This window comes from Eschscholzia californica, unplaced genomic scaffold (genome assembly GCF_041429995.1).
Source record: "Eschscholzia californica isolate CP2 unplaced genomic scaffold, dmEscCali1.0.p SCAF_3, whole genome shotgun sequence".
In the NCBI taxonomy this organism is placed as follows: domain Eukaryota; kingdom Viridiplantae; phylum Streptophyta; class Magnoliopsida; order Ranunculales; family Papaveraceae; genus Eschscholzia; species Eschscholzia californica.
This window is the reverse complement of record NW_028238420.1, coordinates 16,252,300-16,269,439: the sequence shown is the minus strand read 5'-3', so window position 1 is coordinate 16,269,439 and position 17,140 is coordinate 16,252,300. Positions and strand designations below refer to the sequence as shown.

Sequence of the window (17,140 nt, the reverse complement as noted above, 5' to 3'; positions counted from 1 at the left end):
ATTTGCATCCGATGGGTGTTACTCCTTTGGGCAAATCTACCAAGTTCCAAACTTGATTCTCGTACATGGATTCCATTTTGGATTGCATGGATCCAAGCCATTTTTCGGAGTCTGGGCTCATCATAGCTTCTTTGTAAGTGCTAGGTTCGTTATATTCTACCTACAGTGTATCTAACCGTTGAGATAACTCGATTAACCTTGCTGACTTACGTCGGGGTTGAACAACTGGTGAGACATTCTCAGTTTCTTGAGGATTCTCTTGCGCGGGAGGATCTCCGAGATCTACTATCTCTTCCTCACTGTTCCTTTGTATCGGCTCAGTATAGATAGGAACCGCGACTTCTGACATCGGTGCATTGGTGTCAGCTTGTTGCTCGGGTCGATTTTCTTCGATTTCTATATTTCTCCCACTTGTCTTCCTGGAAAGGAACTCCTTTTGTAGGAAGACACCATCACGAGCAACAAACACTTTGTTCTCTGATGCGTTATAGAAGAAATAACCCCAAGTCTCTTTTGGGTAACCCACAAAGAAATATTTGTCTGATTTGGGTGCTAGTTTATCTCCTTGTAGACGTTTTATATAAACGTCGCAACCTCAGACTTGAGAAAAGACGACTTTGGAACTTTTCCAAACCATAATTAATATGGCGTCTTTTCCACAGCTTTTGACGGAGCACGGTGTGAAAGTAGCCGTTTCAAGAGCATATCCCCAGAAGGTGGCAGGAAGATCGGCTAAGTTCATCATTGATCGAACCATATCCATCAAGGTTCGATTCCTCCTTTCGGACACACCGTTCATCTGAGGTGTTCCTGGTGGAGTGAGTTGGGACACGATGCCGCAACTCCTAAGATGATCCTCAAATTCTTGACTCAAATACTCACCACCTCGATCCGATCGAATGGGTTTTATTTTCTTGTCAAGTTGATTCTCTACTTCATTCTGAAATTGTTTGAACATTTCAAACGACTCTGACTTATTCCTCATAAGATATATGTATCCATATCTAGTGAAATCGTCAGTAAATGTGATGAAGTAGCCATAGTTACCTCTTGCCGGTGTACTCATAGGTCCACATACATCTGTATGTATGAGTCCTAATGGTTCACTAACTCGGTCACCTTTCCTTTTGAAGGGTGATCGTGTCATCGTACCCACTAAGCATGGTTCACATTATCGTATGATTCTTGTATGGGCCAAAATACGTCACCAGGGGCGCCCCAGAAGTCCACGATTGATGGGCTTACGCGGTGACCAGTCCCATGAATTAATAATCAATGGGCCCGACCCATTTATCTTCCGGCACCCCGAAGTAACGTTAAAGTACGGAAGTACGTCGAGCTTTGGATAAAGATGTCCGTCCTCACCAGCAGATTAAAGTACGGAAGTACGTCCAGCTCTGGATAAAGAGGTCCGTCCTCGCCAGTAGGCCAAGATACGGAAGTGCATCCAGGTCCGGGTAAGAGGTTCATCCTCACCCCCTCAGCAGACCAAAATACGGAAATACATCCAGCTCTAGATAGAAGAGGTCTGTCCTTTCCTCCTCAGCCGACCTCTCTTCATATATCCGTTGGGGAAGCGTTACGGTCATTCAAGATGACAATATCCCCAATATATCCGTTGGATGGGAGTTACGATATCCTATTCATGGTAATAACTCCGTGTGTTACCATATTCAAGGCAACAACCCACCACCAGGTGACGGTTGACCAAAACGAACAGTTGACCACAAAACCCTATATAAGGATCGATTGGTAATCGGCTAAGGCACGGAACGACGAATAACAACACCCGACATCCAAATTCACTTGTAATCGGCTAACCACCTATTTTCTCTCTCATATCAATCATCCAAACCTTTGGCAGGCAACCAACGATTGCTACTACCATCATCTCCTCACCTGCTGAAAGAAGACGAGCGATCATTCTCTCTCCTAAACGATCACCTGCTCAAGGAAGACGGGTGATCTTTCTCTGTCCTAACGACCTGGCAACCAAGGAAGGACGACCAGACGACCGTTCGTTTCTCTCTCCATGCGACTAAGGGATGCAGGCGCTTTAATTTGCTCGCCGACCAGAGAACTAAGGCAGGCATGCACTTGGTTGTATCACTTTTTCTCCCAACGACCGACTCGCTCAATCAGCATATCTAACTCCATAGCTCCAACTCTGGTTTACAGTTCTTATTCACTCTTTGCCAAGTTTACTGACTTGACCGTCGGAGCCCCCTCGACTGGCACCACCCCGGTGTCCCCTAAGATCTTACGGTTACGTGCGTTGTTGTCTCTTTTGTCACAGGTTAAGCCCAAAGACGTTGTCGGTGCCCGCAAAATTATTAACAGGTGGAGGTTCGACTTCCGCTGACTTCTTGACCCGCGAATTCTTACCATCACAGTTTGGCGCTAGAAGGAGGGGACTAACAACTAATTACTGAGTTTATCCCGATGGCACAAAAGATGACTAACACTCCACTCGACGTAGCATCCCAACTCACAATGCTAACAGCTCAAATGCAAGAGAACACGCAACGATACAAGGATTTGGAAGAGGAAAACATCTTGGTCAGAGCCGAGAATCAATTGTTGCAGGAAAAAATCAAGGAGTTGTCTGTAACCGTACCACCTCGAAGACCAGTTGCTCCTAGGCAGACAGAGCCGAATTCTGAAGAGCGAGCTAGAAGGACTACCGAAGCAGGAGACGTACTTAACCAACCAATCCTTCGCTCTACCGCTCCGGCGCAGTCAACCAGGACAGAAGTAGGCAGTACCCCAAGCCGACCGGTCACTCAACCCGACCTGGATGACAACCAACATCCTACAATGCAGACCACGGCTGCACCTCACTCCTCCGCTCTTGTTGAAATGCCCAGGAAGTTCTCCTTCCCAAGTATGAAGATGTACGATGGTACGTCTGACCCTGTTGACCACATTGCTTCTTACAAGCAGCGAATGTTTACTGCTGCTATACCGAGAGACTTAAGGGAGGCCTGCATGTGTAAGAGCTTCGGCTCTAGCCTCATTGGCCCAGCCCTAGAGTGGTATACCAATCTTCCTAACAACTGTATCTCGTCTTTCGCTCAACTAACCGATACTTTTGTTGAGCAGTTCGCCAGTAGCAAAAAGATAGAGAAATTATCTGGCGACCTATACCGAATACAGCAAAGGAGAGGCGAGCCTCTTCGAGAGTATGTGGGAAGATTCAACAGGGAGAAGGTGTCGATCCGTTACTGCAACACCGAGACAGTTGTGGATGCCTTCAGGAAGGGGCTTCTACATGACGGAGAGTTGTACAAAAGTTAACCAAGTTCAGCTGCAAGAGGTAAGGTGGGAATAAGACAAGACACACCGAAACAAAGGGTATCCCTACGATGACCAATATAGCGATCGACGATCCAGGAGACCCGATCGCAGACCGCAGCACATAGGCAACAGAGACCCATACCCAGCAAAGCGTCCAAACCAAAGGGAGAACAGGAGACCTTTAGATCCTCCATCCAGACAACCTGACGAGAAGGTCCGTGCTCCTCCCAGAGCAAGACTTCCAGAGTACAACCTCAATGTTGAACCCAATGAAGTAATAGCCGTAATGAAAGGTATGGGCAACACAGTAAGGTGGCCAGGCAAGATCAAAAAACCTGGTGATAAAAGGGACAACTCCAAGTGGTGTGAATTTCATTTGGACCACGGGCATACCACTGGAGATTGTATAGCCCTGAGGTTAGAAGTGGCAGAGCTCTTGAAAAGAGGACACCTCACGGACGTACTGACAGACAAAGGAAAAAGACGCTGGCACTCAGGGACGAACAAATGAAGGAGCCAGAGCCGCCAATCCCAACAAGGACATGCTCAATGATCACTGGAGGTTCGGAAGTAAGCGGAGTCACCCATTCAGCCGCCAAAAGGAGTGCAAGGATAACTCATAACCCCGCAATACACTCAACTGATGCCTCATCACTAGCTTGCACTGACCAGATCATCAACTTCGTAGACAACGAAGTCACAGGGTTCGTCAACCCTCACCATGACGCTCTTGTCCTATCTCTTACAATTGCTAACGTTTTGGTAAAAAGAATTCTAATTGATAATGGGTCATCCACTAATGTACTGTTTCTACATGCTTTACAGGGTATAGGCTTAGACGAGACAAGCATATGTCGTCGATCGACTGTACTCATTGGCTTTAGTGGTGAACAGAAGCAGACCTTGGGGGAAGTATCTCTACCTGTATGTGCAGGAGGACTCAACTTGCCGACCACTTTTGTGGTACTAGATTCTCCATCGGCTTACAAAATAATCCTAGGCAGACCATGGATTCACACAATGAGGGCAGTACCTTCAACATTCCATCAGTAATACGGTTCCCTACACCCTGGGGAGTTAAGGAAATTAAAGGAGACCAAGGGGCCTCCCGAAATTTTCACAAAAATACAATGAAATCTCCCAAGACCCCTTTATAGCAATTACAGACTAAACAGTCAAATAGTCCTGACCCCGACCAACCTAGCATAGAGGAGCTGGATGATGTACAAATCCATCCAGACTACCAGACCATAAAGTACAGGTAGGGTCTAATTTGAGTCCTGCTCTTAGAAAAGAGCTCATAGACTTCCTCACCACACAACACGACTGTTTTGCTTGGTCACACGCCGACATGACAGGCATAGACCCGTCCATCATAACGCATAAGCTTCAAGTCAACCCAGACCACCCTCCTGTTAGACAAAAGAGGTGAAGGTTTACACCTGAACGTAATAAGGTAAGAACCGAAGAAGTAGAAAAGTTACTAGACATAGGGTCTATGAGGGAAGTCCATTATCCTGACTGGTTAGCCATTGTCGTAGTCGTAAAGAAGAAAAATGGGAAATGGAGGGTGTGCATCGACTTCACTGATCTGAACAAGGCATGCCCAAAAGACTCATTCCCTTTACCTCATCTAGACATGCTAGTAGATGCAACTGCTGGCCATGAGCTTCTCAGCTTCATGGATGCCTTTTCGGGGTACAATCAAATCCTTATGCACCCCGAAGATCAAGAAAAAACCTCTTTCATAACAGAGATAGGTATTTTTTGTTATAAAGTTATGCCATTCAGACTAAAGAATGCAGGAGCTACTTATTAAAGATTGGTGAACAAAATGTTTGCCAACATGCTTGGCGACACAATGGAGGTATATATAGATGATATGCTCGTCAAATCCTTGGAAGCTAAACAACACATCAACCACTTGCAGCAGGCCTTTGAGGTCCTAAAAAGGTACAACATGAAATTAAATTCAAACAAATGTTCATTTGGTGTATCTTCAGGGAAGTTCCTAGGGTATGTATGTAGGGGATTGTACTAGGGTATCTCATACACCTAATTGTCTAGTGTTGGTAGCGGAATCTCAAACATCTATATCTTTAACACTAGTTTCCAGGATCTATACATGAACATACCAATGAACTAGATTGGAAAGATGATTACCTCTTAATCGCTTTCCCACGAACTAAATCCCGACCAGTATTCGGAAGATAAGAGCTCCAAGTGTAGCTCCTCTACTTGAGACACCGAGTAATGACTTGAACTCCCTCATTTCAGTCAGCTAGGACCTTCTTGAAGGTTGAGATGAAGAACTCCTTCTTCTTGACTAGATACTTGAGAAAACTCCTTTTCTCTCTCTCTCTCTCTGAGATGTATATTCTGAAACTCTTTCAGACACTCACAATTATGTCTCTGAATTGCCACTTTTTTACTCTCCTCTTTAGGTTGTATAATTAGGTATATATAGAAATCCCTAGAAGAGGTATTAGACACAAACTAGGATTCCATAAACCTAATTATAAGGCAACACCCAAAATACCCTCCTTTGGGTCACTTAAAGTGGCCGGCCAACATATCCCTTTATGGGCTTCCTTGGCCGGCCCACTTAGGGCCTAGCCGGCCATCACATGGCCGGCCCTATTGCCTAGGTCGGCCATCACATGGCCGGCCTTCCTAAAGCCTTTCCGGGCCTCTCTTTTGGGCCCGGACATGTTTGTCTCTTCGGACTTCTCCGAATCTTTCAGGACTTACCAATAATGGATCCAATCCACTTATTTGCCATTATCCATCTAGTCAATTTTCTCCGTTCAAATCACTACTCTGTTGTGTAACCCTTGTAGGATCCGGTCTATGTTAGCCGCGAATCAACTCTTGATTCGACGATCGTAGTTGGCTTCTAGCTAAGCATTACGACCCCTAATTGGACCGGACTAATGATCTTCCGAGTAAGGTCATTAAGATCCTATTCGCCAAATTGTACGCATTGCATCCTTGGTCGAAGGACACTCCTTCGGAAGGATACCATTCCTTCAGACTTTAGGCATTATATCCTTCAATGTAGTCACATAAAGAGAGATTGAGGCAAATCCGGACCAGATACAATCGGTAGTAAACATCCATTCTCCCAAGTGTGTGGAAGACGTGCAAAAGTTAGCAAGTAGCGGCCTTGAGTCGGTTCATCTCTCGGTCATCCGAGAAATGTCACCTCTTCTTTGCTACTCTGAAGAAACCCAAAGACTTCAATTGGACACCAGCATGCGAGGATGCACTTCAACAACAGAAGCAGTACCTCACTTCACCTCCATTGCTTTCAAAACCCAAGGCAGGTGAGCACCTTTACATTTATTTGGCGGTGTCTGAAACAGCTGTCAGCGCTGTCTTGGCGAGAGAAGAGGACGGTAAGCAACTCCCAGTCTACTATGTCAGTAAGTCTTTACTCGATGCCGAAACTCGGTACAGTCAACTGGAGAAGTTGGCTTTAGCTCTGGTAACAGCTGCCAGGAAACTGAGACCGTACTTCCGATGTCATTCCATTGTGGTCGTCACTGCCTTCCCGATGAAGAATGTCCTACACAAGCCAGACATGTCAGGACGTTTGACTAAGTGGACGGTCGAATTAAGTGAGCACGACATCACATACCAACCAAGGACAACGATCAAATCCCAGGTATTAGCTGACTTCATTGCCAATTTTACTCATGACTCTCTAATGCAGGCCCAAAAGGAATTGCTTTGTCTAACTGATCCAGACCCCCAAAAATGGACCTTATCCGTGGATGGGTCAAGTAATATGAACGGAGCCGGTTTTGGTGTAATCCTGACCTCCCCACAGGGGGACATAGTCCAACAAGCAATCAGGTGCGAATTTAAAGCAACTAATAATGAGGTAGAGTACGAAGCTTTAATTGCAGGTCTGACCTTGGCTAAGGAATTGAGAATCCAGAATCTTGATGTAAGGTCTGACTCTCAGTTGGTGGTCAACCAACTTCAAGGTACGTACCAAGCCAAAGATGCTAGGATGACAGCATACATGGAACGTGTCAAGGAAATGGAAAAATATTTCCACGAGGTTAAGTATGAACAGGTACCCAGAACTGAAAACGGACATGCCGATGCTTTGGCGAATCTTCGCTCGTCCATCCAAACAAAGGTAGCTCGAAACATACTGTAACATCCCATGTTTTTAAGGTTAGTTGAGGGACTATTTGACAATTGGGTCAAGGCTAAAGAGGGGCTAAATCAGCAAAGATGACAATTTAGGGGGTATTTTGTAATGTAGACAGAACTCAGGGACTTAAAAAGAACTACGTAATTCTGCCCACCTTATATAGCGACTTGTGGCATGGGCTTAAAATGAATCCCAACCACTTTTACCGTGCATGCAGCTGGGAGACGTGTTGGAAGGGGGCATAGTTTATATTTCTTTTATATTAAATGTGGAGCCCACTTCTCATTTAAACTCAAAACCCACCTTCCCTTTTATAACTCATTCTTTAACAGTAAGGTCACTTATTTCATTTCAATTTGGAAACACACATAGAGCCTAGAGATGAGAGAAAATGAGTGGTTTATGGTCGAACTTTTGTCGTCGATTTCCTCGCGAATATTAGTCGGAATTTCATGAAACTTCTTCCAAGTAATTATATTCGACTTGTTGTACATAGTTAGCGGTTTGAAATTTTCCATTTCGTCCAAATTTGATGGTTTTATTGATGGTTATATCGATAACTGTATAGTTATACTAATTTCATTTGGGATCAAAATTTGGAGCTATTTAGACGATTGTTATTCAATTTTTTCGATTGGTTTGTGTTCAGAAACATGTTTACGAGATTGTAGACTATTTCGGGGTGTCCAAATATAGACGGGGTGCTGCCGAATTATTTTAGTGGTCGAATTTCTTATTTGGACCAGTTTTAGAATGAATTGGAATAGAGATGGTTACCCGAATTTTGTCATATTTCATATAAATGGACAATTTCAGTTATAGATTTATACTATAGGGTTCATTATATGATTTGTCAGCTTATAGAGACTCTAAAATGAGAAATGGAGTTTATGGGATGTCGGTTGGTTGGTTCGTATGCATTTCTGATACTCATGAGACATAGGTACGAAGTTAGAGATTGATATTGATTCGATAGATACTTGAAGTCTTCCGAAGTTAGCAAATTTTCTTTTAAGTTTTCATGGTTTTGTTTTTATGATTCTTTTTATTTACAAAGGTTCTTATCGAAGAACCTAATGTTTCTATTCGGTTTTGGTTATTCTTCCTTATCCCAGAGTATGCGAATGAGGAGGAATTTGGTCGTCTGGTAGGCGGGAGTTCTTTGGTGATGCAAGGACTGAGGTAGGGGTTCTGAATCCTTTATCCAGCATGATTTTATAGATAATGAATATGCTAGATTCTATAGTTATATATGCGCCATTATAACTAGAGTTTAGGTAGCATGAAACTCGATTTATGTGATGAACTGAAATATGGTTGAATGGTTTCCTGCAATATGAGAAATGCTTTCGAACTGTTTTTACTGTGATTGCAAACTACTTGGGATTTTCTTGTATGTACCCGACTGCGGATTATGTCAACCTACGGACATGTAGCCATTGAGGGTAGGAGGACATGTGGACACGGGTGTGACCCGTGTGAGACCGGTGAGGTGGGCGACACTAGTCATGAGACCTGTGGGAGTAGAGTGTTTCACTTGCTGGCCATTGGTGCTCGTGCCTCCAGTTCGAGGCTCAGGGACGTACTCCTGACCGCTCGTCTGGGAGGTGACATTGATTGGGAATCCCTCTGCTTTGTGAGTGATATGGCTATTGGTTGTTCCACTTCCGTGTTTGATAAGATAATGAATTGAATATGAATATTGGTTTTGATAAATGAATGAAACTGATTTTGAAAAATCGCATTAGATCCAAGTCGGACTGGGACGCGTCCGAGATATTCTTAGATTCCTAATCCGAGACGGACTGGGAGACGTGCCAGCGCACGCGACTGGCCGGACGCGTCCACGTCTGTCCGGCCTGCCGGCCTGGGAAAGACCCCTTCTTCCTCCTAAAAACTTGTTTTTTTACTGTTTTCTTCATGTTCCTAGTTGCTATAGCTGCTGTCTTTGATGGAAATCCATAAAAAACAGCACCGTTTGAAAACCCTTTTTCAAAAAATCAACCTTTTTTAATCATCATTTCGAAAACGTTTTTCAAAATTCGATTTCTTTCTATCCGATTAGTTCTAAACTAATTAATTCTATGTCAAACATGAAATTATCTAATCAATCAAGTTCTAATTCGACTAGTCAAAGTTAGTTTCATGTAACCGGCTCGTGATGCCACTGTAGGGTTTCATGCATATCTAATACATTAAATCTAGTGTTCCAAGCGGAATCTCAACATCTTTATGTTAACACTAGATTATCAGGATCGATTATATATGAACTAAACAATGAACTAGAAGAGAGATAAACTTGATATCCCTCGAACCATTCCAATTCGTGTGTGAAGATCGAGAGCTTCAATCGTCGCTCCTCTAGTAGAGACACAGAGTTGGTTAACTTGATCTCCCTTCTTTAATGTTTGCTAGGACTTAATAGAAGGTTGAGAAGAACCTTTCTCCTTGACTAGATTGATCGAATGGGAGTTTTTTCTCTACAATCTCCTCTCTCCACTAGTTGTATATTGTGAGAGAGAGATGTGTATTCTTGAGAAAATTCTACACCTCTTCTGAACTACTAATGAGACTATTTATAGGCATTACCTTAGTAGAGTCATACTCAAATAAGGAATCCAAAAAAGTCTCCTTCAGAAAAGATAAGCATAGAGGAGTTTTAGTCCTTTTGGATTCCATAATTAGGGTTTTACCCTAATTAGGGCATCCCCTAGTGTGGCCGGTCATATCAGCCCATTATAGGCTTTATATGGCCGGCCCACTATACCTTTAAGACATTACATGGTCGGCCATAGTAGCCTTGCTTAGGGGCACTCCCTTTGATGTCCCATTGTTTCTATCTTGTTCCGAATCTCTATTCGAACCCTTTAGGCCAATTTAGTTGGATCCAATCCATCTTTAGCCTAGTCCCATCTAGTCAAATCTCTCCGATCAAGTTATCGCTCTTATGTGTAACCCGTTGTAGGATCCGGTCTATGTTAGCCGCGAATTACCTAAGTAATCCGACGATCGTAGTTGGTTTCTAGCAAAGCACTACGACCCCTAATTGGACCGGACTGGATGATCTTCATAACTTATTCATCGTTATCTTAATCGACAAATTGATCGCATTGTCATCTTGGTCGAAGGACACTCCTTCGGAAGGACATATCCTTCAGACCGAACTGATATATCCTTCATATTTCACCCTATACATCTATAGTGTAAAACTCCTAATGAGGTGTGGTCTGGTTATCCTGGTAATTATGAGAACTTGAGGATCTTTGGTTGTTCGGCTTATGCACATGTTAAGGAAGGTAAACTTGATCCGAGGGCTAAGAAATGTGTATTTCTTGGGTATGAGCCTGGAGTTAAGGGGTATCGATTGTGGAATCTGGATGGAAAATCGAAGAAGTTTCTCATAAGTAGAGATGTTACTTTTGATGAGTTAGCCATGGTAACTCAGAAGGTAACGCATGTAGATGCTCGGGAGGGTGTTGGTAAACAGGTGGAGCAGGAAGATCATAGGGATTAGGTGAAGTTTGAGATAGACACTCCGTTAGAGGTTCGGCCTCAGGTAGATGAGCAAGCTGAGGAAGCTGAACTAGAGCTGGTTCAGTACAGTGTTGCGAGAAACAGGGGAAGGAGAGACATCTGGGCACTGAAAAAGTATGGGATGGCAGATATGGTTGCATTTTCACTTAGTGTGGGAGAAAGCATAGATGGAGGTGAGCCATGCACCTATGAAGAAGCTATGAGGATCGATGATTCACGGCAGTGGTCTCTTGCCATGAATGAAGAGATTGAGTCTCTTCGGATGAACCAGGTCTGGGAATTAGCCGAGCTGCCTAAGGGTCAGAAGGTTTTTGGTAGCAAATGGGTTTTCAAGAAGAAAGAAGGAATCCCATGGGTGGAAGATGCACGTTACAAAGAACGGTTAATAGCTAAGGAGTTTACACAACGAGAAGGAATAGACTTCAATGAGGTATTTTCTCCTGTTTTAAACATAGCTCTATTAGAGTGATACTTGCTATGGTTGTTTTGTATGATATAGAATTGGAGCAGCTTGATTTAAGACTGCGTTCTTACATGGAGAGCTGGAGGAACAAATCTATATGCGTCAGCCAGAGGGGTTTGAGATTCTCGGAAAGAAGGCCAAGTATGTTTGCTGAAGAAGTCTTTGTATGGACTGAAACAGTCTCCTAGGCAGTGGTATAAGCGTTTTGACACGTTTATGGTCAAAAACGGCTATGACAGAAACAGGTATGATAGTTGTGTATACCACAGGAAACTATCGGATGGTTCTTATGTGTATCTACTCCTCTATGTGGATGACATGCTGATAGCTTGCAAGGATAAGTCGGAAACCCACATGTTAAAGGGGCAATTGAAGGGTGAGTTTGAGATGAAAGACTTGGGTGCCTCAAGGAAGATATTGGGTATGGAGATACGAAGAGACAGATCTGCTGGGAAACTGTTCTTGTCTTAGAAAACGTACATCGAGAAGGTGTTGGAACGTTTTGATATGACTGAGGCAAAACCTGACGGTACTCCATTGGCAGCACACTTCAAGCTTTCGGGGGAGTTGTCACCAACAACTGATGACGAGACGGAGTATATGTCTCGGCTGCCTTATGCAAAAGTAGTAGGTAACACTATGTATGCTATGGTGTGCACAAGGCCTGATATTTCACATGATGTTAGTGTAATAAGCAGATACATGGGCAGACCTGGGAGAGGTCATTGGCAGGCTGTGAAATGAATACTGCGGTATCTGGGAGGAACTGCGGAGCTTGGTTTGGTTTACGACAGAAGGGCTGACACTTCTGGTTCGGTAGTTGGATTTGTAAATTCAGATTTTTCGGGAGATCTTGATAGGGAGAGGTCGCTGATGGACTATATGTTCACACTCTGCGGGAGTGCCATTAGTTGGAGAGCTGTGCTACAATCGGTGGTAGCGATGTCTACAACGGAAGCTGAGTACATGGCAGCAACAGAGGCGGTGAAGGAGGCAATATGGCTGAGTGGTTTAGTTCAGGATTTGGGCCTGAAGCAGGAGGTGATAGAGGTCTACTATGACAACCAGATTGCTATTCATTTGACCAAAAATCACATGTATCACGGGAGAATTAAACACATTGACGTCAAGTATCACTTTATCAAGGACGTGATTGAACAAGGGAAGATCACGATGAAAAAGGTTTCTACGGCAGAGAATCTAGCGGATATACTGACCACGGCAGTTACAACTTTCAAGTTTAAGCATTGCTTAGACTTGATTGGGATTTCCAAATGTTAGCCCTAGCAGGGCTGGAGCGACGATAGCTTAGAGGCGCTGAGCTATGATGGTGGCAGATCTAAGTCAAGAGGAGCATATCCAAGTCAAGGTGGAGAATTGTTAGAAGTTACTCGAATATGGATTGGTATCGAACCCGGTACAACCTACCGAAGCTTGGACCCATTAGCGGAGCTGTTTATTGAGACAGAGCTGGTATGCGAAGCAGTGCTCTGAGGCAAAGTTGGACTTCGAGACAGAGCTTCCTAGTTCGTGTTATATAAATCCGACGGTTGGGAATAATGAAGTCAAACTGTTTTGTATTTGTCGCGATGCATGGAATCATCTCTCGACAACCACCATAGCAATACACGATTGACCCTCAAGCACCAGATTCCCTTCTTTCTCTTATTTATCATTATCCATTAAGGCATTTAAGGTATTTTTCAACTTACAACAGGGAAGGAAAGATTGATATAAGGATAGAGAGATATTTTAAGAATGATATGGCTAGAGATTAGTTGTGAAGATTTGAAAGAGATTAAAGAGGTATTAAAATGAAAAGAAAGAAATGAGATTGGTGGAAGATTTCTTACTAAAAGAGGGTGAGATTTTATTTTTGAATAGAGATAAACCAAGAGAGAGATTTGCTTGGTTGGAGATTTTAAGGATGAAGATTGATCTTCTACATTGAGAGCTCGGTTGGAAGGTAACAGAATGGGATTTCTCTCCTTATAGAAACAGTGAGATGTTCAACTAGATTTTTTTGGAAAATCTTATCAAGACAGTAGAAGAGCAAGTTGGATATATTTATACAAAGAACTATACAAAGAACATCAAGAAAAGGGGAAGATTGATTTTTCTTTTACAAATGGAAAGAGATTTTTTTTACAGTGTATTTTGTGAGATATCTTATCACAGAGAGAGATGGTAGAGGTCTTTAGAGAATATTGGCAGAGATAGAGAATTTCAGAAAATCAGATTTTGAAGGTAGAGATAGCCGAAACAGAGGACTTATCTTCTTCTCCTTTTCTCCTATAAATCAAACAGAGAAACAGGGAGTTTGATTATTTCATCTTTGGGGCAGTAAAACAGAAACCTTTCACTCTGAATCACCTTCTTCTTTTGAGAGCTGAGTAGAAAAATATTTAGAGAAAGAGAGAGAGAGAGGGAGAGAGCTTCATCTTCTCAATTATGTATTTTTGTTTAGAGAGAAATGTAAAGAGATAGGAAATCTATTGAATCACTTTCTTCTTTCTTCTTTTACATATCTTATAAAATAGAGAGAGAGGAGAGACAATTGTTTAGAGAACAAAAGTGGAAAGACTAGAATTTGAAAGCAAACAGGAAGAAGAGATAACAATTTGGGTGATTTCTTTCTTTATCTCATTTTGTAATCAATGTCTTTATGTTAATCAATTTAAACATGAGTTTCTAATCTCCATCTAGAAGGATGATGAAACCCATGAGGAGGTTTTTAGAGATATACTCATAACAAATCAAATGTTCCATTGTTCTTCATGTCATTATTCACACTTATAATTACTTTTAAACGAATTCTTCATTACTCATGCTTCGTGATTTGATATATCATGCTTGAATTAAATTCCTTGATGGTCTATGCTTATTTGTTGATGTGTAATAGTTGAATAGTTACGAATTTAATAACAATGGTGAATACATAAATTGTTAAGATTGTTTTAACGAAAATACTTTCCGGACTTTAGATAGTTCATATCCTAAAGTCTGGGTGATAGGAAATACGTATTTGATTAGTTTGTTGAATGTCTTTTTAATTATTTCATGGGTGAATCTAAAATTCCTAGGTTTCTCCCCATTTGAGTTAATTTTTTATTCAGCATTTTATATTTTATCACCAAAACAATTTTCAAAGAAAAATCGATTTCTTTTCAAGTCTTAGAATAGATTGACTTAGTCTCTGAGGAACGAACCGTTCTTACTGGAACTATTACTTGACGCCCGTATACTTGCGGGTGGTGACCTATTTAGGAAACTTTCTAGGCCCATCAGATATCAGGAAGACACAATCTCACGAATCTCTTGTGTAAACTTGTTTACTTATCATAGTGGAAATCATCGCGCCGTTGTCGCCGTGGAGTAGGTCTCACCAGCCGAACCACGTAATCCCTGTGTACTGTTCTTGATTGTTCTTTACTATTCCTATTGCTTGTCTTGGATTACTCGTATTGTTCACATTAACCGACCTGGTATGACCCTAAGAGAATATCGATGGATTAATGAGGGGATTAGGCTAGTTGAGCCTAACCGACCTGGTATGCCCTAATGAGAATACCAACAGATGTGTAAAGACGAGCCTAGCTGACCTGGTATCACCCTAGGAGAATCCAACGGATGTGTAGAGACAGTCCGATTAGTGAGGGGAATAGACCAGAGCCGGATTGATGTCGTATGACTTTAGGAGAATATCGACAGATGTATAGAGATGGTCAGATTAGTGATGGATATGGTCCAACACCAAATATGTATGAGAGACCTTATAGTCCAAACTTTTCTGAGACCACTAACTTTAGAGGCAGGTATGATCCTAGTATGTTTGGTGGGAGTTATCATCAAGAGTCTTCATTTACTTACACATGTGAGTCTTATTATGAAAAGAGTCTTGAAGATAGACCTTAATCAGAGTCTGAGAGTCGCCATAGTGAGACGATGCCACAATTTATAGAGGAAGAGACTCAAATGAGGCATGAGTTACGTCAGAACTTTGAGTCCTTAACAGATCGGATAAAGATGATAGAGTCCAAGTTAAAGATGGTTAAGTCACAGTTATACGTCGACGAGGAAGGGGTTTCATCACCCCAAACTCAAGAAGGTACTAAGTACGATGACGAGGGTAATACGTCTAACCCTAGTGCTAAGTTAAATGTCGATGAATCTATTGAGAGAACCTAAGAGCCCGAACATATTGATGACCTTGTTCCTTCTTTACCTCGACCCTTATCGCCTCATTATGATAAGACTACACCAGACGTTGTTCAGGATGATGTCTCTAAGAGCAAGTTTGAGAATGACACGATTCTGAACTTTCTGATTTTTGACACTTGTAAGGAGTCAGTCTTAGATGCAATGCTAGGAAGGCCTGATATTATGATTGACTGCGAGGCTCCGGATGCCTTTGAGGATATTGATGACGTGGTAGTTAGAGATATGTTGGGTAGTTTGTCAGATTATTTACCTAAGGAAACCATGGACCTTGACCTGGTCCCCGAGCCTATTGTCTTACCCTTAGAGCCCACTTTGACTTTCCACATGATTTCAGACTCGGTTGTTGATCCCTTTTGGGACATTTCAGACGTGTTTCCGAAGACGTCTATGGACATAGTGGATGTTCTATCCACTAAGATTTCAGATGATTTTTGCCTCGACTGATATGTTGACCCTCCACTTGTATGTTGATCCTTTTGATGTCTTCTTAGTTGTCGATCCTTGTATTTATGCCTACTTAGTGGACCGTTCACCCACTAAGTTTGGGGATGACTTGTTTTCTTTTATCGTCTCATGTGCACTTTACAGTTTTGATCTTTTTGTAAGACCATTAGCACCGGCATATAGTTTCCTTTGGGTTGACCCCCATTAATGGGCCTTTAGTGCCCCGAACCCAAATTCCTTAATTTTGGCCTTCGTACTGTCTTTTCCTTAGCCCTTTTGCTTGGCCTTTTGGATATATTTCTGGGCCTAACCCATGTTTACATGTCTCACCCCTTTAGTCATATTTTCCGATCAAGTCGACACTCTTTGGTGTAACCCGATGTAGGATCCGGACAAAGTTAGCCGCGAATCCCCCCGTGATTCGACTGTCGTAGTGAGTTTATAGCTAAACACTACAATCCCTAAATTGTCCAGACTTGATGATCTTCTTCATAAATTGTCCTATCCGACAAATTTGTCGCATTGCATTTGATCCAAGGACATCTCCTTTAGTCTCCCTCTTGTACTTAGAACAAGTGCAATGTTCGATTCCTGTGTCAATTTGCATCCCATCCAATACGTCATATTTTTCTGACTTCTTTGATCCCGATTACAACAGTCGATTCAAATGATTAATCACTTAATCCATTCGAGCGTGGCCACGCATTTCCAGTTGCTATTCATCAAGTGGCACTGAGATACTTTTCCTAACTTAATAGGATGAGACAATCCATTCTTGTACTCCCACTCAGCTTCATGTCTATCATGCCTGACCCAATTTCTGCCTTTATAACCTCATTTTACGATGCGGCGTTTAACGGAACCAAAGTCAGACATTCCTTACATAAGATGAGTGAAGCACTCATTTTTGAGGAATCACTCTAATCTTGTCAATGAGAGGTATTTGACGTTCATCACTATTGATGTACTCTCATTGTGGGTTATCTAGTGTATATTCCCAATCATACACCCAC

The 17,140-nt window shown here is 42.4% G+C and overlaps 1 long non-coding RNA gene across 1 annotated transcript in view; it reads left to right on the top strand.

The window, feature by feature from the left end:
• Nucleotides 1–13,985, top strand: part of LOC147548714 (uncharacterized) — a 38,425-nt gene extending 24,440 nt beyond the window's left edge. Inside the window, exon 2 of the long non-coding RNA XR_015237741.1 lies at nt 12,949–13,985. This is a non-coding gene — a long non-coding RNA (uncharacterized LOC147548714). The remainder of the gene's footprint in view (nt 1–12,948) is intronic.
• The last annotated feature ends 3,155 nt before the right edge of the window (nt 13,986–17,140 follow it).